This window comes from Mustela lutreola, chromosome 1 (genome assembly GCF_030435805.1).
Source record: "Mustela lutreola isolate mMusLut2 chromosome 1, mMusLut2.pri, whole genome shotgun sequence".
Classification (NCBI taxonomy): domain Eukaryota; kingdom Metazoa; phylum Chordata; class Mammalia; order Carnivora; family Mustelidae; genus Mustela; species Mustela lutreola.
The window spans coordinates 207,230,232-207,256,630 of record NC_081290.1 but is presented as its reverse complement, the minus strand read 5'-3'; the positions used below and the strand labels follow the sequence as shown (position 1 = coordinate 207,256,630).

At 35.6% G+C, this 26,399-nt stretch overlaps 1 protein-coding gene across 1 annotated transcript in view; it reads left to right on the top strand.

The window, feature by feature from the left end:
- CNTN5 (contactin 5) overlaps positions 1–26,399 on the top strand; it is a 1,361,366-nt gene that overhangs the window by 963,791 nt on the left and 371,176 nt on the right. The gene's annotated exons all lie outside the window — the stretch shown is intronic.

The window sequence follows — 26,399 nt, the reverse complement described above, 5'->3', positions numbered from 1 at the left end:
AGGTCGAAGAGGTTGCTGCCTGTGTTCTCCTCAAGGATTTTGATGGATTCCTTTCGCACACTGAGGTCCTTCATCCATTTTGAGTTTATTTTTGTGTGTGGTGTAAGGAAATGGTCCAATTTCATTTTTCTGCATGTGGCTGTCCAATTTTCCCAACACCATTTATTGAAGAGGCTGTCTTTTTTCCATTGGACATTCTTTCCTGCTTTGTCGAAGATTAGTTGACCGTAGAGTTGAGGGTCTATTTCTGAGCTCTCTATTCTGTTCCATTGATCTATGTGTCTGTTTTTGTGCCAGTACCATGCTGTCTTGATGATGACAGCTTTGTAATAGAGCTTGAAGTCCGGAATTGTGATGCCACCAACGTTGGCTTTCTTTTTCAATATCCCTTTGGCTATTCGAGGTCTTTTCTGGTTCCATATAAATTTAAGCATTATTTGTTCCATTTCTTTGAAAAAGATGGATGGTACTTTGATAGGAATTGCATTAAATGTGTAGATTGCTTTAGGTAGCATAGACATTTTCACAATATTTATTCTTCCAATCCAGGAGCATGGAACATTTTTCCATTTCTTTGTGTCTTCCTCAATTTCTTTCATGAGTACTTTATAGTTTTCTGAGTATAGATTCTGTATCTCTTTGGTTAGGTTTATTCCTAGGAATCTTATGGTTTTGAGTGCAATTGTAAATGGGATTGACTCCTTAATTTCTCTTTCTTCTGTCCTGCTGCTGGTGTAGAGAAATGCAACTGATTTCTGTGCATTGATTTTATATCCTGACACTTTACTGAATTCCTGTATAAGTTCTAGCAGTTTTGGAGTGGAGTCTTTTGGGTTTTCCACATAGAGTATCATATCATCTGCGAAGAGTGATAATTTGACTTCTTCTTTGCCGATTTGGATGCCTTTAATTTCCTTTTGTTGTCTGATTGCTGAGGCCAGGACCTCTAGTACTATGTTGAATAGCAGTGGTGATAATGGACATCCTGCCGTGTTCCTGACCTTAGCGGAAAAGCTTTCAGTTTTTCTCCATTGAGAATGATATTTGCGGTGGGTTTTTCATAGATGGCTTTGATGATATTGAGGTATGTGCCCTCTATCCCTGCACTTTGAAGAGTTTTGATCAGGAAGGGATGCTGTACTTTGTCAAATGCTTTTTCAGCATCTATTGAGAGTATCATGTGGTTCTTGTTCTTCCTTTTATTGATGTGTTGTATCACATTGACTGATTTGCGGATGTTGAACCAACCTTGCAGCCCTGGAATAAATCCCACTTGGTTGTGGTGAATAATCCTTTTAATGTACTGTTGAATCCTATTGGCTAGTATTTTGTTGAGTATTTTCGCATCTGTGTTCATCAAGGATATTGGTCTATAGCTGTCTTTTTTGATGGGATCCTTGTCTGGTTTTGGGATCAAGGTGATGCTGGCCTCATAAAATGAGTTTGGAAGTTTTCCTTCCATAGCTATTTTTTGGAACAGTTTCAGGAGAATAGGAATTAGTTCTTCTTTAAATGTTTGGTAGAATTCCCCCGGGAAGCCATCTGGTCCTGGGCTTTTGTTTGTTTGGAGATTTTTAATGACTGTTTCAATCTCCTTATTGGTTATGAGGCTTTCTATTTCTTCCTGGTTCAGTTGTAGTAGTTTATATGTTTCTAGGAATGCATCCATTTCTTCCAGATTGTCAAATTTGTTGGCATAGAGTTGCTCATAGTATGTTCTTATAATTGTTTGTATTTCTTTGGTGTTAGTTGTGATCTCTCCGCTTTCATTCATGATTTTATTTATTTGGGTCTTTCTCTTTTCTTTTTGATAAGTCGGGCCAGGGGTTTATCAATTTTATTAATTCTTTCAAAGAACCAGCTCCTAGTTCCATTGATTTGTTCTATTGTTTTTTTGGTTTCTATTTCATTGATTTCTACTCTGATCTTTATGATTTCTCTTCTCCTGCTGGGTTTGGGGTTTCTTTCTTGTTCTTTCTCCAGCTCCTTTAGGTGTAGGGTTAGGTTGTGTACCTGAGACCTTTCTTGTTTCTTGAGAAAGGTTTGTACCGCTATATATTTTCCTCTCAGGACTGCCTTTGTTGTGTCCCACAGATTTTGAACCGTTGTATTTTCATTATCATTTGTTTCCATGATTTTTTTCAATTCTTCTTTAATTTCCCGCTTGACCCATTCATTCTTTAGAAGGATGCTGTTTAGTCTCCATGTATTTGGGTTCTTTCCAAACTTCCTTTTGTGGTTGAGTTCTAGCTTTAGAGCATTGTGGTCTGAAAATATGCAGGGAATGATCCCAATCTTTTGATACCGGTTCAGTTCTGATTTAGGACCGAGGATGTGATCTATTCTGGAGAATGTTCCATGTGCACTAGAGAAGAATGTGTATTCTGTTGCTCTGGGATGAAATGTTCTGAATATATCTGTGATATCCATCTGGTCCAGTGTGTCGTTTAAAACCTTTATTTCCTTGCGGATCTTTTGCTTGGATGATCTTTCCATTTCAGTGAGGAGAGTGTTAAAGTCCACTACGATTATTGTATTATTGTTTATGTGTTTCTTTGATTTTGTTATTAATTGGTTTATATAGTTGGCTGCTCCCACGTTGGGGGCATAGATATTTAAAATTGTTAGATCTTCTTGTTGGACAGACCCTTTGAGTATGATGTAGTGTCCTTCCTCATCCCTATTATAATCTTTGGCTTAAAATCTAATTGATCTGATATAAAGATTGCCACTCCTGCTTTCTTCTGATGTCCATTAGCATGGTAAATTCTTTTCCACCCTCTCACTTTAAATCTGGAGGTGTCTTCGGGCTTAAAATGAGTTTCTTGGAGGCAACATATAGATGGGTTTTGTTTTTTTATCCATTCTGATACCCTGTGTCTTTTGACAGGGGCATTTAGCCCATTAATATTCAGGGTAACTATTGAGAGATATGAATTTAGTGCCATTGTATTGCCTGTAAGGTGACTGTTACTGTATATGGTCTCTGTTCCTTTCTGATCTACCACTTGTAGGCTCTCTCTTTGCTTATAGGACCCCTTACAATATTTCCTGTAGAGCTGGTTTGGTGTTTGCAAATTCTTTCAGTTTTTGTTTGTCCCGGAAGCTTTTAATCTCTCCTTCTATTTTCAATGATAGCCTAGCTGGATATAGTATTCTTGGCTGCATGTTTTTCTCATTTAGTGCTCTGAAAATATCATGCCAGCTCTTTCTGGCCTGCCAGGTCTCTGTGGATAAGTCAGCTGCCAATCTAATATTTTTACCATTGTATGTTACAGACTTCTTTTCCCGGCTGCTTTCAGGATTTTCTCTTTGTCACTGAGACTTGTAAATTTTACTATTAGGTGACGGGGTGTGGGCCTATTCTTATTGATTTTGAGGGGCGTTCTCTGAACCTCCTGAATTTTGATGCTCATTCCCTTTGCCATATTGGGGAAATTCTCCCCAATAATTCTCTCCAGTATACCTTCTGCTCCCCTCTCTCTTTCTTCTTCTTCTGGAATCCCAATCATTCTAATGTTGTTTCGTCTTATGGTGTCACTTATCTCTCGAATTCTCCCCTCGTGCTCCAGTAGCTGTTTGTCCCTCTTTTGCTCAGCTTCTTTATTCTCTGTCATTTGGTCTTCTATATCCCTAATTCTTTCTTCTGCCTCATTTATTCTAGCAGTGAGAGCCTCCATTTTTTATTGCACCTCATTAATAGCTTTTTTGATTTCAACTTGGTTAGATTTTAGTTCTTTTATTTCTCCAGAAAGGCCTTTTATATCTCTCGAGAGGGTTTCGCTAATATCTTCCATGCCTTTTTCGAGCCCGGCTAGAACCTTGAGAATTGTCATTCTGAACTCTAGATCTGACATATTACCAATGTCTGTATTGATTAGGTCCCTAGCCTTAGGTACTGCCTCCTGTTCTTTTTTTTGTGTTGAATTTTTCCGTCTTGTCATTTTGTCCAGATAAGAGTATATGAAGGAGCAAGTAAAATACTAAAAGGGTGGCAACAACCCCAGGAAAATATGCTTTAACCAAATTAGTAGAGATCCCAAATCGTTAGGGGGGAGAAAGGGGATAAAAAGAGGTTCAAAAAGAAAGAAAGAAAAGGAAGAAAGGAAAAAAAAAAGAAAAAAGAAAAAAAAAGAAAAGAATTAAAAAAAAGAAAACAAATAAGAAAAATATAAAAAAGAAAAAATATATATATTTGATAAACTAGTTAAAAAACGTTAAAAAATAAAAAGGTAAACGTTAAAAAAAATTTTACCAGAAGGCGAGAAAAAAAAACAAAAAATGAAAAAGAAAACAATTAAATTAACTGCAAGACTAAAAAAAATCACAGGGAAAAAGCCATGAGTTCCGTGCTTTGCTTTCTCCTCCTCTGGAATTCTGCTGCTCTCCTTGGTATTGAAACCGCACTCCTTGGTAGGTGAACTTGGTCTCCACTGGATTTCTTGTTGATCTTCTGGGGGACGGGCCTGTTGTAGTGATTCTCAAGTGTCTTTGCCCCAGGCGGAATTGCACCGCCCTTAGCAGGGGCCGGGGTGAGTAATCCACTTGGGTTTGCTTTCAGGAGCTTTTGTTCCCTGAGTGCTTTCTGTAGAGTTCCGGAGGATGGGAATACAAATGGCGGCCTCCTGGTCTCCGGCCCGGAGGAGCCGAGAGCCCAGGGCCCCACTCCCCAGTGCGCCCTCAGAGAACAGCGCTCCGTCACTCCCGTCTGCCCGACCTCCAGCCATGCTCTGAGCTCACCGAGCCTGCGACTGGTTCAAGGTAACACCGAGCTGTGAGCTTACTGTTGGTTCTGTCTCTGTAGCCAGCTTTCCCGTTCTAATACCCACAAGCTCTGTGACACTCAGACACCCCCGATCCTTCTGTGACCCTGCGGGATCTGAGGCCACGCTGACCCCACGTGGGCTTCGCCCCGGGTAGCCTCTGGAGCGATGTCCCTCAGCGGAACAGACTTTTAAAAGTCCTGATTTTGTGCGCGGTTGCTCCGCCGCTTGCCAGGAGCCAGCCCCTCCTCCCGGGGTCTATCTTCCCGTCGCTTTGGATTCACTTCTCCGCCGGTCCTACCTTTCAGAAAGTGGTTGTTTTTTGGTTTCCAGAATTGATGTTCTTCTTCTCTTCGATCTGCCGATGGATTTTCAGGTGTTTGCAATCTTTAGATAAGCTATCTAGCTGAACTCTGGCTAGCTGAAGTAGTCTCAGCCTGCTATTTCTCCGCCATCTTGACTCCTCCCCCACATACCTCTTTATATTTTTTAAAGTCCTTTATTATACCAGACAGGATTTCCAAACAAAAGCTGGATGAAAGAATATACAGGATCACATTGGAAGAATCCTGCTAAAATTTCAGATTCCTGGGCCCTTCCCTTAGATGCTGTGATTTGGTAGGCCAGAAGTAAAGATTAGAGATACTTATTTTTTACTTTCTCACTGGGAATTTTTATGTTCAGTCAGCTTAGGGACTGTCTGACATTTTATTCTATCCAAAAAGCATCTGTGACTTTAAAGTCATCATCAAACAGTTACAGTATTTCTTCAATTTGTTTATTGCTTCTGGATTATTTTTTATTAACATATAATGTATTATTTGCTTCAGGGGTACAGGTCTGTGATTCATCAGTCTTACAAAGTTCACAGCACTCACCATAGCACATACCCTCCCCAGTGTCCATTACCTAGCCACCCCAATCCTCCCACCCTCCTCTCCTCCCTGATACTGAGTGATATGGAGCACTTTTTCACGTGTCTGTTGGCCATCTGGATGTCTTCTTTGCAGAAATGTCTGTTCATGTCTTCTGCTCATTTCTTGATTGAATTATTTGTTCTTTGGGCATTGAGTTTGATAAGTTCTTTATAGAATTTGGAGACTAGCCCTTTATCTGATATGTCATTTCCAAATATCTTCTCCCATTCTGTCATTTGTCTTTTGGATTTGCTGACTGTTTCTTTTGCTATGCAAAAGCTTTTTATCTTGATGAAGTCCCAATAGTTGTATTTAATTCATAGTTTTTGATCACCTTTAAGGTAATTACTGAAATTTAGATTAATATGATGATTTTGGAAGAATGTCCTCATAACTGAGCTGCCATAGGTGCCATAGCTCTTTTCACTTTATTTGGACAATCTTTATATTATTAAAAAGATGCCCATTTTCCTATGGTTTTATTTTCCTCATTTTGTTTGCACTGCTATTCTTAACATGATCTACCTGATTTTTCTCTGAAATACAATACAATTCAAATGCAATAATGTATTTGAAAATAACCTTAAGTTTCTTTGTAAATCATTTTAAATTATTTCTTTCCATTTTTCTCTCCTGAACTAATTCTAACATTTTGACTCAGCTCTTCTGTCTAAAATTGAGTAATGCTATGGTAGATATTTTATGGTTTCTGTTATACAGCAACTATTTAATACATATCCTTATTTATACCCTCCTTTACTGAATTATACTTTTATTTTCTGATCATTTTTATTATCCAGTGCTAAAAATCACATACAGGATATTGAGGGTTCTAAAACTACTTCCAGAAAGCAATTTGTAATATTTAGAAATGTATCTCTCACAGTTAACCTCCATGAGATATTTTGCAAATTTATCATGAATCAATAAGACTGATTTTTTTTAAATAAATGTACTGAAACTCATATATTCAAATGAATGTTGTGTTCTTTCATAGTAGACATATTGGGAGGCAATTTACTTTTATTAGTATAATCTTGCCATTATTCAAAAGATTTTATAACTCAGTGATTCATCTTACTATATAAACCCTGTATTTCAGTGTTGTGCAGGGAAGATAGCAGCTGCATAAGTGAAAGTCGATAATACTTACCACTTTTCCTATGCACTAGGCCACCAGTACTGAAAGCTTTTCATACATTCTCTTATTCAGTCCTCACAACAAAACAGCATTTTGAATCTTTCTTTTACAGTTAAAGAATTTGCTGTTTGGACAGGTATCAGGTCCTCTTACCTATATTTGTATGACTTTAAAAAGTATACTGCTAAACATTATACTTTATGGTTCAGTTGCCAGCCAATGAAGGGACTTGCTCAAGGTCAGAGTTGGTGGAACATGTGGTATCAGACCTCTAACTTACAGTGTGCTTTCCATTGTATCATTATGCCTCTCTTATGACATCATTGCCAAATTGGGGGCTTGGGTTATTTTATCAGTATTATCTAAATCAAATTTAAAAGTTGTGCTTAGAGATGATCCTCAATATGAATAGCATGTGAGGATTTTTTTTCTCAATTCATCAAGAATGAGAGTTCATCACATTTATTAAATTAGAGTATAATGAGTAACCTATATAAGTAAAATTGGGATTATGCTGATCTTTGGGAATGACACAATTCATCTATAGAAAATGTAAGGTTGCCCACTATATAGTGTGTTAATTATCTGCCAAGATATCTGTCAGGAGAATACATAGTCTAATTTTCTTAATAATTAGTAGGCTACTTAATATTACAGCAACCTTTTCTTTAAATGTAGGTTTTCTTTTAAAATGTCAGAGTTCTAAAAAAATTTAATTATGAGGAAAAGAAAATGAATATGCCAAATTCAGCATCCTAAAGAATATTTCTATCACTCACTGCTTTAATAAATAAATTAAAGCTAACATAAAGAAATATTTTGCTGTCATCCTGATATCCAGATGATCAAATACATGTAGTACAAATCTTACTGACAGCCAACTTAGAAATGTTTCATATGTATGGATAGCTGTCCTCCCACAAGCTAGTCACTGCCACAGGCCCTTCTAACTTTGTCTTTATTTAAACAAAAGCTTTATCCCCAAGAAGATTTTAGAGAATTTGAAATTCAGAATTGAGTGAAAGCAGAGAACAAGTTTTAAAAAGAAGAAACAATGGGAGCAATTTAGAGACTCTAACCACAGAAATGGACTTTCAGGCAGATCTGGCTAAATGCAATAGACCCACTATCTCTGACCTCTTCCTCCCCTATGGCATAATAATTAAATCACTCAGGTTCAAATTCCATGAGCTAAATAGTCATTTAGATAATAAGCACTATGCTTTAAAAATAAAATTCCACAGAGAGTTGAATTTTCTGAAGTAAAAAAGTATTTTTTTTTTTTACTTCAGAACATATATGAATTAAATCATATCTTTTTACTTTTAAAGTCTTACGAGACAATATCCCAGTGATGAAGGAGTGCATGAGTTATAAGGGAAGAGAGTTGGATAAGACTCTAAAGAATAAAAGAAAGGAATTTTGTATCACTTTTTAAAATTTATAAATATGAATATATATATACACACACACAGCCAGGCAGAGAACTTTTGAGGCAGACTTAATTATTTTGTAATCCCAGTACTGCTTCTTTTTAATTATGTGACCCACCCTTTCAAAGCTTGGTTTCTTGGTTCATATAACAGGGATTATAACTACCTTGAGATTGTTGTAAAGATTAGAATAATTATGCATATAAAGAATCTGGCATAGTTCACAGGTATTTTTGGTTCTTGGGATTGAGGATGAATAACACACCCTTTGATCCTCAAAGAATGCATCATTTAATAGGGTAATTAGACAAGGTGCTTATTCTGTTAAGTAACATCACAATATGTGAAGAGTAAAATAAAGAGGTATCATATGTCAGGGGTGCAAAAAAGGCAAGAACCGACTCCACAGCATCAACAGGAGTCTGCAGAGCAGATTTGACATTTGAAAGAAAGAAAAAGAGTTTGTCATTTGTCCCAGTTCTGGGCTGGTATTATAGACAAAAGGAAAAAGATAGGCAAAGGAACTAGAGAAGAAAGGTAAACAAAAAGTAGAATAGGAAAAAAAAAAATTTGTTTTTCAAGTTTTCATCTGACATTGGCTCTGCATCAGGGAAGGAAGCATATGTAGAGAGGAGAGGTGATTTATTTTCTCCTCTCTCTTAACCTAAACCTTGCTTCTAGGACCCAGAAATCCAAAGAGCTATGTTAGCGCTATACATCACTTGTTATGAAGTAGTCAGTATTTTTAAGTTAAATAGCAACCAAACCATTACTTACAATTTTCTATGGAAAATGTGTTTGGCTCTAAAGCACTGATTTACCTCAGAACACATGGAATAAAATTTATTCACTGTATAGCATTGTGGAAAAAGCATGAACAATAGGGCCAGACTTCCTGAATTCAAATTGTGCCTGTAGCATTTAATAGCCATAATTTTGGACAATTCTTTTTTTTTTCCTATTTTTTTAAAGATTTTATTTATTTATTTGACAGAGATCAGAGTAGGCAGAGTAGGCAGAGAGGCAGGGAGAGAGAGAGAGGGGAAGCAGGCTCCCAGCTGAGCAGAAGTCTGATGTGGGGCTCGATCCCATGATCCTGGGATCATGACCTGAGCTGAAGGCAGGTCATGCAAGCTGGCTTTAACCCACTGAGCCACCCAGGTGCCCCAACTTTGGAAAATTCTTTAAAAAGATTTTATTTATTTATTTGACAGAGAGAGAGAGGGAACACAAACAAGGGGAGCAGCAGGCAAAGAGGGAGGGAAAAGCAGGCTTCCTGCTGAGCAGGAAGTCCAACAGGGGGCTCCATCCCAGGACCCTGGGGTCATGACCTGAGCTGAAGGCAGACCCTTAACCAACAAAGCCATGCAGATGTGTCCCAGAAAATTTTTAACCTTTCTAATTTAGTTTCCTCAGAGGTAAAATGAGGAAACTACTAGACCAATTCAAAAGGTTGTAAGAATTATATTTGACATATCTAAAGAACTTGGAGAGGTACCTAGTATATAGTAAACTCCACAAAAAGACGGAGTACTATTTGCACTTCTATATTATCATTATACATTTAACAGTGATTAGAGCATGACCTGAAATATCATACTAGGTCTGTCATTGTAATTTTAGATTTTAATTCATCTTTACAACTTTAGAAATCCTAGAAAAAGGTGAGAGAAATAAGGGGAAGAGTGGGTTATAAACTACAAAAATTACTCACAAACCTAATTACCAGCAATATAAATAAATACAACTAGAAGTAAGAAACAAGACCTTACAGAATACATTTGCATCTATCATTAAATTGTTTATTTCTACAAATCTTGATTTCACTAAACCAGTTTAAGCCTGGGGAATAAGTAGATTTGTTGAGCTGGGATAAGGTGCTACATAAATTTTTTTTTAAGTATCTGTCAATAGATGAAGGGATAAAGAAGATATGATATAGATCTATATAGATATATAGCTATATTAAATGTAGGAATATTATTCAGCCATAAAAATAATGAAATCTTGCCATTTGCAACGACATGGATAGAGAGTAAAATGCTAACCAAAATAAGTCAGTCAGAAATACCATATGATCTCATTGATATGTGGAATTTAAGAAACAGAACAAGTGGGGTGCCTGAGTGGCTCAGTCAATTAAGTGTCTGACTCTTAATTTCAGCTCGGGTCATGATCTCATGGGTCATGAAGTCAAATCCCCACATTGAGCTCTGCCTTTTTTCCCTCTGTCCTTCCCCCCCATTTGTGTGTGCTCCTTCTTTCCAAAATAAATAAATCTTAAAAAAAAGGAAAGAATCAAAACAAATGAGCAAAAGAAAAGAAAAAGGAGAGGGGAGGTGACAAACTAAAAAACCAATTCTTAACTATAGAGAACAAACAGATGATTATTAGAGGGGAGTGGGTGGCGGGTTAGGTGAAATAAGTAATGGGGATTAAAAAGTACAATTATCATAATGAAAATTAACATAAAAATATCAACAAAATATTTTTTCTTTTTTTTTTAATTTTTTATTTTTTTTATAAACATATATTTTTATCCCCAGGGGTACAGGTCTGTGAATCACCAAGTTTACACACTTCACAGCACTCACCATAGTACATACCCTCCCCAATGTCCATAACCCCACCCCTTTCTCCCAGCCCCCCTCCCCCCAGCAACCCTCAGTTTGTTTTGTGAGATTAAGAGTCACTTATGGTTTGTCTCCCTCCCAATCCCATCTTGTTTCATTTATTCTTCTCCTACCCTCTTAACCCCCCCATCTTGCATCTCTACTTCCTCATATCAGGGAGATCATATGATAGTTCACTTTCTTCACTTGACTTATTTTGCTAAGTATGATACCCTCTAGTTCCATCCATGTCGTCGTAAATGCAAGATTTCATTTCTTTTGATGGCTGCATAATATTCCATTGTGTATATATACCATATCTTTATCCATCCATCTGTTGATGGACATCTAGGTTCTTTCCATAATTTGGCTATTGTGGACATTTCTGCTATAAACATTCAGGTGCACGTGGCCCTTCCGATCACTATGTTTGTATCTTTAGGGTAAATACCCAGGAGTGCTATTGCTGGGTCATAGGGTAGTTCTATTTTCAACATTTTGAGGAACCTCCATGTTGTTTTCCAGAGTGGTTGCACCAGCTTGCATTCCCACCAACAGTGTAGGAGAGTTCCCCTTTCTCTGCATTCTTGCCAGCATCTGTCATTTCCTGACTTGTTAATTTTAGCCATTCTGACTGGTGTGAGGTGATATCTCATTGAGGTTTTGATTTGTATTTTGCTGATGCCGAGTGATATGGAGCACTTTTTCATGTGTCTGTTGGCCATCTGGATGTCTTCTTTGCAGAAATGTCTGCTCATGTCCTCTACCCATTTCATGATTGGATTATTTGTTCTTTGGGTGTTGAGCTTACTAAGTTTTTTATAGATTTTTGACGCTAGCCCTTTATCTGATATGTCATTTGCAAATATCTTCTCCCATTCTGTCAGTTGTCTTTTGGTATTATTAACTGTTTCCTTTGCTGTGCAAAAGCTTTTGATCTTGATGAAATCCCAATAGTTCATTTTTGCCCTTGCTTCCCTTGCCTTTTGCATTGTTCCTAGGAAGATGTTGCTGTGGCTGAGGTCGAAGAGGTTGCTGCCTGTGTTTTCCTTAAGGATTTTGATGGATTCCTTTCTTATATTGAGGTCCTTCATCCATTTTGAGTCTATTTTTCGTGTGTGGTGTAAGGAAATGGTCCAATTTCATTTTTCGGCATGTGGCTGTCCAATTTTCCCAACACCATTTATTAAAGAGGCTGTCTTTTTTCCACTGGACATTCTTTCCTGCTTTGTCGAAGATGAGTTGACTGTAGAGTTGAGGGTCTATTTCTGGGCTCTCTATTCTGTTCCATTGATCTATGTGTCTGTTTTTGTGCCAGTACCATGCTGTCTTGATGATGACAGCTTTGTAATAGAGCTTGAATTTAGAATTGTGATGTCACCAACTTTGGCTTTCTTTTTCAATATTCCTTTGGCTATTCGAGGTCTTTTCTGGTTCCATATAAATTTTAGAATTATTTGTTCCATTTCTTTGAAAAAGATGGATGGTACTTTGATAGGAATTGCATTAAATGTGTAGATTGCTTTAGGTAGCATAGACATTATCACAATATTTATTCTTCCAATCCAGGAGCATGGAACATTTTTCCATTTCTTTGTGTATTCCTCAATTTCTTTCATGAGTACTTTATCATTTTCTGCATATAGATTCTGTGCCTCTTTTCCTAGGTTTATTCCTAGATATCTTATGGTTTTGGGTGCAATTGAAAATGGGATTGACTGCTTAATTTCTCTTTCTCCCGTCTTGTTGTTGGTGAAGAGAAATGCAACTGATTTCTGTGCATTGATTTTATATCCTGACACTTTACTGAATTCCTGTACAAGTTCTAGCAGTTTTGGAGTGGAGTCTTTTGGGTTTTCCATGTATAGTATCATATCATCTGTGAAGAGTGATAGTTTGACTTCTTCTTTGATGATTTGGTTGCCTTTAATTTCCTGTTGTTGTCTGATTGGTGAGACTCGGATGTTTAGTACTATGTTGAATAGTAGTGGTGATAATGGACATCCCTGCCGTGTTCCTGACCTTAGCAGAAGAGCTTTCAGTTTTTCTCCATTAAGAATGATATTTGTGGTGGGTTTTTCATAGATGGCTTTGATAATATTGAGGTATTTGTCCTCTATCCCTGCACTTTGAAGAGTTTTGATCAGGAAGGGATGCTGTACTTTGTCAAATGCTTTTTCAGCATCTATTGAGAGTATCATATGGTTCTTGTTCTTTCTTTTATTAATGTGTTGTATCATATTGATTGATTTGAGGATGTTGAACCAACCTTGCAGCCCTGGAATAAATCCCACTTGGTCGTGGTGAATAATCCTTTTAATGTACTGTTGAATCCTATTGGCTAGTATTTTGGTGAGAATTTTTGCATCTGTGTTCATCAGGGATATTGGTCTGTAGGTCTTTTTTTTGATGGGATCCTTGACTGGTTTTGGGATCTAGGTGATGGTGGCCTCATAAAATGAGTTTGGAAGTTTTCCTTCCATTTCTTTTCTTTTTTTTTTTTTTTTGGAACAGTTTCAGGAGAATAGGAATTAGTTCTTCTTTAAATGTTTGGTAGAATTCCCCCAAGAAGCCATCTGGCCCTGGGTTTTGTTTGGAGATTTTTAATGACTGTTTCAATCTCCTTACTGGTTATGGGTCTGTTCAGGCTTTCTATTTCTTCCTGGTTTAGTTGTGGTAGTTTATATGTCTCTAGGAATGCATCAATTGCTTCCAGATTGTCAAATTTGTGGGCGTAGAGTTGCTCATAGTATGTTCTTATAATTGTTTGTATTTCTTTGGTGTTAGTGGTGATCTCTCCTCTTTCATTCATGATTTTATTTATTTAGGTCCTTTCTCTTTCCTTTTTGATAAGTCTGGCTAGGGGCTTATCAATTTTATTAATTCTTTCAAAGAACCAGCTCCTAGTTTCATTGATTTGTTCTATTGTGTTTTTGGTTTATGTTTCATTGATTTCTCCTCTGATCTTTATGATTTCTCTTCTCCTGCTGGGTTTAGGGTTTCTTTCTTCTTCTTTCTCCAGTTCGTTTAGGTATAGGGTTAGGTTGTGTACCTGAGACCTTTCTTGTTTCTTGAGAAAGGCTTGTACCGCTATATATTTTCCTCTCAGGACTGCCTTTGTTGTGTCCCACAGATTTTGAACCATTGTGTTTTCATTATCATTTGTTTCCATGATTTTTTTCAATTCTTCTTTAATTTCCTGGTTGACCCAATCATTCTTTAGAAGGATGCTGTTTAATCTCCATGTATTTGGGTTCTTTCCAAATTTCCTCTTGTGGTTGAGTTCTAGCTTCAGAGCATTGTAGTCTGAAAATATGCAGGGAATAATCCCAAACTTTTGATACCAGTTCAGTCCTGATTTAGGACCGAGGATGTGATCTATTCTGGAGAATGTTCCATGTGCACTAGGGAAGAATGTGTATTCTGTTGCTTTGGGATGAACTATTCCGAATATATCTGTGATGTCCATCTGGTCCAGTGTGTCATATAATGCCATTGTATTGTGTGTAAGCTGACTGTTACTGTATATTGTCTCTGTTCTTTCTGATCAACTACTTTTAGGCTCTCTCTTTTCTTAGAGGACCCCTTTCAATATTTCCTGTAGAGCTGGTTTGGTGTTTGCAAATTGTTTCAGTTTTTGTTTGTCCTGGAAGCTTTTAATCTCTCCTTCTATTTTCAACGATAGCCTACCTGGATATAGTATTCTTGGCTGCATGTATTTCCTCATTTAGTGCTCTGAATATATCATGCCAGTTCTTTCTGGCCTTACCGGTCTCTGTGGATAAGTCTGCTGCCAATCTAATATTTTTACCATTGTATGTTACAGACTTCCTTTCCCAGGCTACTTTTAGCATTTTCTCTTTGTCACTAAGACTTGTAAATTTTACTATTAGGTGACGGGGTGTGGACCTATTCTTATTGATTTTGAGGGGGGTTCTCTGCACCTCCTGGATTTTGATGCTTCTTTCCTTGGTCATTTTGGGGAAATTATCTCCAAAAATTCTCTCCAGTATACCTTCTGCTCCCCTCTCTCTTTCTTCTTCTTCTGGATTCCTAATTATTCTAATGTTGCTTTGTCTTATGATGTCACTTATCTCTCAAATTCTCCCTTCATGGTCCAGTAGCTGTCTGTCCCTCTTTTGCTCACCTTCTTTATTCTCTGTCATTTGGTCTTCTATATCCCTAATTCTTTCTTCTGCCTCATTTATTCTAGCAGTGAGAGCCTCCATTTTTTTATTGTACCTCATTAATAGCTTTTTTGATTTCAACTTGGTTAGATTTTAGTTCTTTTATTTCTCCAGTAAGGGCTTTTATGTCTCCCGAGAGGGTTTTTCTAATATCTTCCATGCCTTTTTTGAACCTGGCTAGAACCTTGAGAATCGTCATTCTGAACTTTAGATCTGACATTTTACCAATGTCTGTTATTGATTAGGACCCTAGCCTTCGGTACCACCTCTTGTTCTCTTTTTTGTGTTGAATTTTTCCGTCTTGTCATTTTGTCCAGATAAGAGTATATGAAGGAGCAAGTAGAATACTAAAAGGGTGGCAACAACTCCAGGAAAATATGCTTTAAACAAATCAGAAGAGATCCCAAATTGTGAGGGGGAAGAAAGGGGATAAAAGAGGTTCAGAAAGGGAAAAAAGAAAGAAAAGAAACATTTAAAAAAAGAAAACGAATAATGAAAAAGTATAAAAAAGAAAAATATACATATATTAGCAAAACTAGTTAAAAAAGAAAAGGGTAAAGTTAAAAAAAATTAGCAGAAGAAGAGAAAAAAATTGAAACAGTAAAAAATATTAAATTAACTGCAAGACTAAAGAATTATGGGGAGAAAGCTGTGAGTTCTGTGTTTTGCTTTCCTCTCCTCTGGAATTCCGCTGCTCTCCTTGGTATTGAAACTGCACTCCTTGGTAGGTGAACGTGGTCCTGGCTGGATTTCTTGTTGATCGCCTGTTGTAGTGATTCTCAAGTGTCTTTGCCCCAGGCAGAATTGCATTGCCCGTTACCAGGGGCTGGGCTGAGTAATCCGCTCGGGTTTGCTTTCAGGAGCTTTTGTTCCCTGAGCACTTTCTGTAGAGTTCTGGAGGACAGGAATGAACATGGCATCCTCCTAGTCTCCAGCCTGAAGGAGCCGAGAGCCCGGGGCCCCCCTCCTCAGTGTACCCTCAGAAAACAGTGCCCAATTACTCCCGTTTCCATGGCCTCCAGCCACCTTCGAGCTCACCAAACCTGTGACCAGTTCAAGGTAACCCCGAGCTGGGAGCTCACTCCTCAGCTCTGTCTCTGTAGCCGGCTTCCCCATTCTAATACCTGTAAGCTCTGTGACACTCAGACACCCCCTGATCCTTCTGTGACCCTGCAGCACCTGAGGTCATGCTGACCCCATGTGGGCTTCATCCCGGTTTAGACTCTGGAGCGATGTCCCTCAGTGGAACAGACTTTTAAAAGTCCTGATTTTGTGCTCCATTGCTCCGCTACTTGCCAGGAGCCGGCCCCTCCCCCCAGGGTCTATCTTCCTGTCGCCTTGGATTCACTTCTCCGCCAGTCCTTCCTTTCAGAACGTGGTTGATTTTCTGTTTCTAGAATTGCTGTTCTTCTTCTCTTCGATCTGCCATTGGATTTATAGGTGTTTGCAATCTTTAGATAAGCTATCTAGCTGATCTCCTGCTAGCTGAAGTAGTCTCAGCCTGCTACTTCTCTGCCATCTTTACTCCTCCCCCCAAATAAATAATTTTATAAGCAGGTTTCCAAAAGCTTTTCAGTGTTGAAAATTCAGCAATTGTATAGCTAGCATGTTTGTAGTGAACACTTACTATAAGTAAATTCCAGCTTCTGGTACTCTTCAGAAAAGTATTTACTCACACTCAAGCAAAACTAGGACAATTTGCAAAGGAGGGCACTTTTTTCATTATGAATTCTTTCCTGACTCCCTTCTTTTTCAAAAAAAGGAAAAGTATATCTTTTACAGTCTATTAAATACCAGTTCTTATTTGTTGTTGCTTTTAAATGTAAATAGTTATATTCAACATTTATATTTATTTGGGGGGCATATTCTCTTTATGCTTTAGTTTGGCTTAATATTGGATAACATGTTCCACAAATAAAAATAATAAAGAAACTTATTAATATAGTCCTGTTAGTCAGATTCTTTTGTGAGAGCAAAGACATGAAAACTCAAATACATTGTAGTTTATTCATCATCATTAACAGACTGAAGATAGAACCTTCATTTCATCAGTATTAATGACCTTAGATAAATCTTTTTAATGAACAAGAATAAATGTTACTATAATTTATTAATGGGTTAGTCATTTTTAAATATTGTATCTTTTTGTTGTATGCACATGTATATATCTACATATAAAAAAATGATAAATTCATTTTTTTTCTTCCCAAATGATATTACAATATGAAATTACCTATGAGGATTTGGGGGAAATTCTGGAAGATTTGTGGTGTTTTCCCAGTCTTGAATATTCTTAAATGAAGTTGAAGATTAGTTGTTATTTCTGTGTTGTATGTATAATTGGTGCTCAATAACTAGGCCTCATCACTTGGCTTATAAACTAGGACTATCTATGTACATGAACCTATCATGATCTGAGGCTCTATGAGACAAAATTAAGTGTAAAGCGTGGCTTTAGCCACCAGTAAACTGTCTATCTTATTAGAAAAACAAGATGTAAACAGTACACATTAAATAAAACATAATTATTTACAGATGAAAAGTGTAAATTGTAAGTGCTTTAAGAACTTATAGGATAGATCCATTGACGTGGGGCATTGTGGTTGTGGAAGGTGATTCTGAGGGGGGTGGGAATCTTAATCTGGCCTTCCTATTTGCTAGTATTTGAATGGATATATACGTTAATAACTTCACTATAACACAGAATGAATAAGTGCCATTTTGAAGACATTCTAACCAAAGCTATGGGTTTATTATAATCTGTTGGAAACTAAGTTTGAGAAATTAGATTTGGAGCAGATTTTTAAGGCCTTGCATGCTAATAAGGAGTATGAACTTTATCAATAAGTCAATAGAGAATCACTATTATTTTTGAGACAGGAAAATAAATGATGAAAATATTTTATAAATACTAAGCTGAAGTCATGTGCAGAATGTATTGGATGGAAATGACAGCAGAATCAGGGCTAAGTATACCAGAGATTGAAGTCAAAAGTTTGAGTTAAATTATCTCTGTAGAAAGAAATCAGAAAAGACATGTACAAGAAATACTAGAAAATTTATGAGGAAATTCCTTGGTTTGCTCCTGAAACACTCTCAAACTTAAAATGAGAAATAAATAAAATGTTTGTAAGAACCAATCCAAGATTGTAAATAAGAATTTTAATAGGAAAATGAGATCAAATAGTCCATGGGAGAAACTATGGACCATGGAAATTGGTGCACCCAAAGAGTAACATGTAGCCAGTTAATCAGTTTAAGTATTGGTACTGATGGTACAAAAAAACAAGCTTCATTTCCTTACTGCTAGAAACCACAATGGAGTGAGGAATATAGAGAAGTAAACATCACTAAAATGCAGTGAGGATAGCCCTAAAATAATGGTTTGAATTGTGCACTATGAAAAAAGGTAGAGGAAAATTAATTCTTCTAAAGGGGAGATGAAATTTGAGTATGATTTTAAAACCTGAATGTTAGTTTATTAAGTAGATGAAATGTTAAACCAATTAAAGAGAAAGGCAAAAACATGTGATTTTAGAGTGACATGGTTACTTTGAGAAATGCAGAAAAGTATCATGTGGTTACAGAGTGAGCGAATAATGGATGTATGAAGGGGAAAAGTGAGAGGTAAATTTGAAAAGATAACTTAGGACTAGAACATTGAAGTCTTTGAGTGGGAAACTAAGAAATGAAAACATCAGTAAAGAGAAAATATCTGTGGCACGCTTTTAGCAGTCTCAATCAAATCTATTGCAATAATTTTTAATTCTCCTAGTTCAGTCTTCCTCATTTATGGATACTACTCTGTCTGGCAAGCATCCACATTTATAGCAGTGATCCATTCAATGTCTTGACCTCTGTTTCTTAACCTCCTTCCCACTCTTGAACTTTCACTCCATCTTACCTTAACCACCCATTACAAAGGTCATAGCCTGAATTTTGCCATTAACAATGATCCTGACATCAAAAGCTCAATTTTTAGTAATGACACTCTGCCCAGAGCCTCCTTTCTGTCTGTTTAGCACTTTCCATTCAAACAATTCTTCAACCACAAGCTCTGCAATCCTTTAATCAATCCACTATATATTTCTGTCCATCACACCCTCATGTCCTCAAGTACCTTTCTTTTCTATTTTATTTTTTTAACCTTTATTTTATTTTTTTCAGTGTTCCAAGATCCTTTCTATTTAATAGCATAGTCACTCATTATAAACATCTTCTTATACACTCTATACACTCTCCATTCTTTATCACTTTATCTCTATTATATTGCACTCACTTGTCACTATCTCCAACTTCAGGCTTTACTCCATTCACTTCATGTTTATAAATGTGAAACTGTGAATATAAAGAGATACATATTTTTGAGTACAGATTTTGCCTTAATTTAATAATCTTATATATTTTTCCAACAACAAACATAACATCTTACCTGTATCTATCTATTCATGCTGCCCTTACCTATTATTACAACTAATAATCTGCTCTTGGCAGTTCTGTGTACTGGATCCCATACCCTCTTACCGAATTCAAGGAGTTTCTGAAGTTATCCTCTCTCTCTCCTATAAGGATCATTTGTTTCCTCCAAACTGAATCATAGTCATCAGCAAACATATTACAATACTCACTGTCTTAAAAGCAAATTTTTCTTGACTCAATAGCCTCCATCCAGCTCCCATCTTATTTTCTCTACTCTCCTTTATAGTGACACTTCTTCCAAGTGTTGTTTAAACTCTATCTCAAATATCTTCTATTTTATCTTAAATGTAATTATATGAGGCTTTAATGACAACTGGTCATGCCACCAAGTATCTCCATATTGCCATAGATAATAAGCTGGATGAAAGGGAATTCAAACAAGTAATGACAATCAGCATGGAAAGAAAGAAATAGATAGGAAACATGTTAGAGCAAACAAATTAATAGAGCCTGGTAATCGATAGATTATGGAGAACTGGAGAGAATTTATCACTTTATTCATTCACAAAGTATTTTTTATTCTCATATGACCATATTACAAGAATTTTTAAATCTATAGATTTTATTATTCCAGATTAGGACATTACCTTCAATTTTCTTCAAAATGGAAAGAACATTAGCATTGAAATGCATAAAAATGAAATATTCTTGGGGCACCTGAGTGGTTCAGTCAGTTATGTTTCTGACTCTTGGTTTTTGTTCAGGTCATCATCTCAGGGTCCTGTTTGCTTGAAATTCTTTCTCCCTTCCCCTCTGCTCTTATCCCTGCTCATGCATCTTCTCTCTCTCTTTCAAGGAAATAAATAAATAACATTTAAAAAGATAAAATAAATTTTAAAATATTCTCTGCTCTTTTGTTACTTATCATACATTTCCTATATAATGAGAACTAGATTCTTCATAAATATGGAATATATAATAATATAATTACATGTAATATAGTTTTATATATATATATATATATATATATAGAGAGAGAGAGAGAGAGAGAGCAAGAGAGAGCGCAAGTGATACAGACAAACAAAGAAACAGAGATTAATCTGGATACCTGGGGAGGGGGTAGAGGGTCAGGAAAGACCCGCCATTTTAAGTAAAACTTAGTTGTCCACAAAACTGGAAATGACTAAATAAATTCTGCCTTGCAAACAGTGGGAACATTTCCTGGGGAACAACATAGAATAATGAGGAGAAACTGGTTTTGGAATTAATATAGTCCTAGACTTGAAACCCTTATTTGTCACTTAATAGCTCACTGATGTTGAGCAAGTTATTTAACTTTTCAAATACTCACTTTCCTCTTAATTAAAATAGAGATAATCTTACCTACTTTGTTGTGTTTGTAAGCTTTAAATGACAATTTTTACATACACTTACTGCATCAGGCTTAGAGCAGGTGTTCAAAATATTTATTCTCTCTTTACATCTAGACTTTTTAATGCACATAAAGCCCTGTGATGAGGCTGTGATAACTGACATTCCCCCTCTGGAAATATGTATCTTTTGAACCATGTCATTCATAAAGTCTTTGAAATCAGTGAGAGTTTATAAAATAGAATATGTTGTGAACTGTTTACAGAGCAAATCAGGGCCTGGTATGTTTAGTATCTCAAATCTGTGCTAACAGGAGGAATTCTGGCATTTTCAATAACAACACTGAAGTGAGAAAACAATCTGTGCCGATTAAAGTGTAAAAATAAACTCTTAAGCATAGTTAAACAATGCATTTGAAACGTTTTCTCCCAGAGTTACACAACCAGGCAGTTGACCAAATGAGTTAGTGGAACTAATTCCTCCAGGATATTTTAAGTCCTGTGACTTCTTGGTGATTACTGTATGAATAAATAGACAACTATAGGTAAGAAATTTTTCTGCAAGGAACAATTTCCCTAAGAATGTTAAAAATCTAAAACTCAAAGGCAATGTGGGTTTCTAGGTAGTTGCAAGGTATAGACGTTCACTCCAGTGAGCTTAAATAAGAGATTTCTGTTTTCAAGAAATACATGACATGATGAGAAAAAAGATATTTTAAAAAACAAAGATTAGTTTTTGTAATATGGCCTGACCTCGGAGGAACTAAGACTAGAACGTCACTAAATGCAAATCCATAGTCCTAGGAATCTTAGTTTATGGCTATTTCCTTTATATCTTTTCCAATAATGAGTTTCAGCTCTTACAGATAATTTTTTTTTTTAACTTTCCGGTTGGCTTATCTTTCCTTCTGATTTGAATAGATCTTCTTTACCTTCCAAATGGTGTGTCAAAACTGCCTCCTTATAATTTAGCCTACCTTTATCTTATTTGTATCTTACTGCTTTTAGTTTCTTATAGAAAGGACTGTGGATATAGCAATTTATGGTTAATGTCCTAAACACAGTGAAGAAAGTCCACCATATTTCTGAGGCATTTTACTTTATATTTCTAATGGAAAAATACATTCTGATAGATATAAATATTTGAATGAATCAAACAGAAAGTATAGCTTCTACTTAAATCACAATTGAAAAGAACCCACTCTGATTAGGGTGGGAGAGCCCCACAGAATTATTTAGAGATCTTCGAAGCATTTATGTATTGAATTGTATATTAATATATCCCATTTGTAATCATTATATTTTAATTTTTATTTTTATTTAGTTTCCTTGCAAGTCAGTACAGTAGTTTGCCCATTATTACTGGGACCAGTCAAACTAGCTTTCAGAGAAGGGTCCATGGCTGTAGCAATGAGGACCCTAGTTCATTCAAAAGCTGATCAATTGTTACACTCACAGGTTTTTGTGGCATCTCATAAAAATCAAGTTACCAAAATTTTCAGCTGTAACCAAATTTCTTTTTTCATATTTGAAAAGCATACACATAGGCACTCAGGCACACATACAGACACACACACTTACAATGCACAAAGTCAAAGAAAACTAGTAAAAATATCACCTATAAGAGTTATAAATATAGACATTACAGAACTATATATATTTTTGGTTATATAGATATATTTACAGAAACATTTCTGTAATTTTGTTTGTGAATCAAAATTTATAAAAAGCAAACATTCAATTTCCTAAAAATGGAAAACTTTCTTTTAAAAAAAGGAAAACTTTTAAAAATATTTCTCAAAGTGAATATTCAATCTTTTGTTAAATTTTTCAAATTTAATCTATACTATTGTTTTACTGCTAGAGAGCTTATGGTTTTGTTCAGAAAAAATATATATATATAGCTGCTTTCTTTAAACTTTACTTTTATAAGTTATTTTTCTAAGTTATTGATGTACATGGGCTGAGCCTTCAGATTGTGATAGAGAAAGATGCATATATTTTCCTAAATCACAGGGTCAAGAACAGAAGAAAATGCATCTTAAAATTCAGTAATCAGAGGAAAGAAATTACAGTGTGAGGCAGCCCCTTGATCAATTTATTCTTGATGCTTAGGAAAAGGAAAAAAAAAACGACTATTGGCTTCTCTGATTTTTAGAATATACATGAGTGATGAAAACATCTAATAAACCCCTCTAGTACTTCTCAAATCTCCTTAAATAAACACTATTCAAAATGGTACATTTATTTGAAGATAACACGAGTTACTTATTTCCTCTTGTCAGGCACTCCTTCAATCCCCTTCTTTATATAATAATGACTCATCTTGAGAAACTATAATTCAAGGTAATATGCACTTTTGAGGTGAGAAAACAACATGTTGTCTATCTATCTAGGCTTGTGAAATTGTTTCTTATCAGGGATTCATTTTGGAATTGAAAAGAAGGCATCTGGACACTTTTCTAAATGATGAACATTTCCAAAGATTATAACTGGTAATTTATTTGAATACAGTAAATTAAAAAGAATAGATTAATGTACAATATTTAAATTTCTAAGGCATCCATAATATTAACTCATTATACATGAGAAAATGGATCCAGAGGGATTCTGTGATTGCCTCAATGTTCCAAGAGAGCCAGGGCTGGAACCGGATTTGCATTACCTATCTACAAATCACAAGTTAATATCTAATATGTCCCAAAAAGATGAGTATAGTGATGTGTCCCACACATAGCACTATGTTAATAGGCACAGAGTGAACTATTTAGTCATTTCCTTTCTTTCCTCTTTCATCTTTGTCAGTATCATTATTAGTATTTTAATGTTTTTATTATTTATTTGCACTTTCATCTCCTTACCAGGGGGCTTACATAGCACAGTACTATATATTTATATTCAGGTTGCTAAAGACAGTAAAAAAAAAAAAAAAAAATTACAAAAGAAACCTCTATTGAAACTCAACTACTCTTAAAATATAGACTCTGTAGACCCACATTCAAAGATCATCACTAGTTTTGCAGTTGAACCCTGCAGACTGAAATTTTTGTAAATTTTTCAGATTTTTTGGATGTCATTGGCTCTTTATTCTACAATGCACTTGGAGAAACTCTGCTCTAAGTTGTACTCTACTTAGGAAAATTCACCCTCTTTGTAAGTAATTGGAATAAATTTTTAAAAATCAACAACCATGAAGACATAGAAGGAGAGTAATGTTCTCTCAGCTGGAAGACTTCTGTTTTTTAGGAATTAAGGTAGGTTGGGGTCATCTTCTATTGCCATGAAATTCCAACAGGATAACCTACCATCCCAGAAAAGACAGGTATGGAGAAAGAGATGAATACACATTGCAGTGTCTCCTGGGAGACAAAAATAAATAAATGAAACAAAACAAAATGAAACAAAATAAAATAAAAATAAAGAAACTATCTTAGATTAAAGAGATTAGCCTCATCTTTTGTACTTAACTATGTGCTTTATAGCATTGTTTCATTCCTTTTATCACCAAACCCAATCCAATAAAAGAGATTATAAACTAAGCTACAAATGACTTGAAATATTAAAAATTGCAGCTGAAATAAACCAAGTACCCTGGCAGACAGTCAGTGATTGATGTAGTACATGTGATGTGCCTGGTCTGTTACACTGTGATTAAAATTCCTCAACAGAGTGATGTCAAGAAAATAGCTAGTAAAGACCCAAGGTCAGAACATTCCTTTTTTTGCCCATTTCCATCAACAGCATTCTATAGGATCTTGAGCCAGTTACCTGACTTCTTTGAATTTTAACTTTCTCTAAAAAAAGGGAGGGGTGAATTATATTCGCTAAGGTGGACTTTAATTCCAACATAATTATCCCATGAAATAGAGAGCAAATCTTAATCACGGAATGTATTCAATTGTTAAAAAACAAAATATCTAACTAGATTTCTCATCTGTCCTTATCATCACCATTACAGTAAAATTAAAAAGAACCAGTTGTTTCTTATAGTGCAGCTCAAATTAGATAATATAATTCGAAACCTCTTACAAAAACCTTCTAATTTTACTTTTAATATCTAGTTGAAATATTAGCAAACTTTTTGGGCCCTGAAGTGAAGCTTAACAATGTCTTCGGCCATATGGGACTCATTTGAGAAACATGAGAAGGCCCTACCTGGATGAAATCACTTCCCAAATTCTCCCAGAAATGCCTATCTTTTTAGTTATTCTTAAGGATGAAAGCTATAAAAGAATTTTTTGCACTTCACAAATATTATGTGAGAGAGAAGAGAGATAATACATGGGTTTAACTCCTATTAGCCAATAATATCATTAATACTTTGATATAATGCAGAGGCAGATTCAGATATCGAAGAGCCTGAAATGTACAATTACAGAACCCTTTTATGTATTTTATTTATTTTTTTTACATGATGCCCTTTAAAAACATAATAAAAAGTATTAGCATAAAAGAGGATTCTAAAGGGAATTTTTACTTATGGTAACAGAAGAAATCAAAACAGATTACTGCAGCTTTGGAGATTCAGGTTCCTTTTTTTCCTGAGACCTTTTTAAACAATCTCACAGCTTCAAATGCCACCCCTAAATGATGACACTAAGTGTCTATCACCTGTCCAGAACTCATTTAGAGCTTCATTCCTTCATTGTGTTAACTGGTCAGATTCTTTCTTCTGATGATCTTGTAGATATGAAATTCAGTACTCCTAAAATGAAAGTCATCTGCTTTTCTTCTGTAGCTATGTTCTTTTTCCTTTCATTTACATCACCCAGCCTCTGAAGTTGAAAATCTTAATGTCATTATTAAAGAGGATCACACGCTTGTCCTCAGCAAACCACCTCCCCCTCAATTGACATTGAGTGCCAATGTCAATTCTTTCTTGTTTTAGTTTTGTGGGTTTTCTTTTTTTTTCATGTAGTGCCTCTTCTCTTTTCTTCACTACCATAATTCAAGTCTGGGCTTTTATTCTTTCTACATTGCTTTATTGAAATAATGTAATTGATTTAATGGTCTCTGCTCCAATGTCAGTATATATATCTCAGCAAAAATACCATTCCCTTATTCAAAACCTCATTAATCCAAATTATTTATAGATTAATGTCTGAATATCTTACTCTGATATTTCTAAATTTGCCTAATATCATTTCCCTTCACATACCAGTGTGCCAGAAAAACTGATATTCCTACTTCGTATAGTTTCCCCTCATTTTGTCTTTATTCTTACAATTGTATTTACTTTTTCTCCTCTCATTTTATTACTTACTCAAATCCTAACTATTCATGTATGTGCCCCAAATGTACATAATACTTAATTTCATGACACTCATCACTTCCTATTTTTGTTTACAGTCTTTTTATATATAACTATTTTTCCATATTTGAGTATATCTCATTTCTTTCTCTAAGAATACACTTACTGAGTGCTTGAGAGAAAACAGTCCATGACTGATTTATCTTTGTAACTCCCATAATGCCTGCAAAATGTTGGAATATTATAGACATTCAGTAAATGTATGTTGACTTAATGAATAAGTATTCATTTATATGACAATGATAA